The following is a 772-nucleotide window of genomic DNA, read 5'->3' on the forward strand; positions in this document are numbered from 1 at the left end:
ACACTGGCTGTAGATAGAGCCTTTCACGTTTTTCGCACAGTTTTACCTACACACTTCACAGCCGTTCTCATTCCCAGGTCGTCAAATACAGCGGCGAGTGGTGTTCAGTTAATTGCAATCTGCAACCGCTAGACGCCAGTAAATCCTACAAACTGGACCTTTAATTCATAACAATGCAGTCTTTGTTGTATATCCACATTTCTTTAAAAAGTATCCATGTGCTACCATCTAATAAATCTGGAAAAAGAAATGAACACAAAATGTATTAATATATTCACAATTCATGTTTATTTAAACCTTCGTAAACTGATTTTTTGGCCACTTTGGGGCAGCAGAAACAACCTGTGAAAACAACCTTTCAAGATGATAAAGTTGTTAGCAAACAGCTGCCAATTTTAGACATGAAATATTAGCATGAATGTATGTTCATTGTTTCTAATAAGTCCAATATTTACTCTTCTTCTAGCTCTGGTCCACACCAACTCCTGAGGGAAATACCTGGCTTTGTAGCTGCTAAACACTACGTTCACTAGTTAGTTGCTGCCTGTGTCTGTCTGCTGTTTGGTGCTGAGCAGGTATAGCATACAGTCTGTTTTTAGAGCTCCTTAGTTGAGAACAGCTGCCTACTGCGGCAGAAACATTAAGAGCAGTGAGAGTGACCTAAAACAGTAAAGTTACATGATGTAAAACCAAAACAATGAGCTGAATGACACAAAAACGCTCTGCAGCTCTGAGAGAAACTGCAGAATTGGGTGATAATTCTCTGTGGGTT

General features: G+C 39.4%; 1 protein-coding gene across 1 annotated transcript in view; it reads right to left on the reverse strand.

The window, feature by feature from the left end:
• Positions 1-772, reverse strand: part of rundc3ab (RUN domain containing 3Ab) — a gene marked incomplete in the record, with an annotated part of 10,880 nt that overhangs the window by 9,162 nt on the left and 946 nt on the right.

This window comes from Morone saxatilis, unplaced genomic scaffold (assembly GCF_004916995.1).
Source record: "Morone saxatilis isolate NCDOM2014 unplaced genomic scaffold, NCSU_SB_2.0 Contig1, whole genome shotgun sequence".
Classification (NCBI taxonomy): domain Eukaryota; kingdom Metazoa; phylum Chordata; class Actinopteri; family Moronidae; genus Morone; species Morone saxatilis.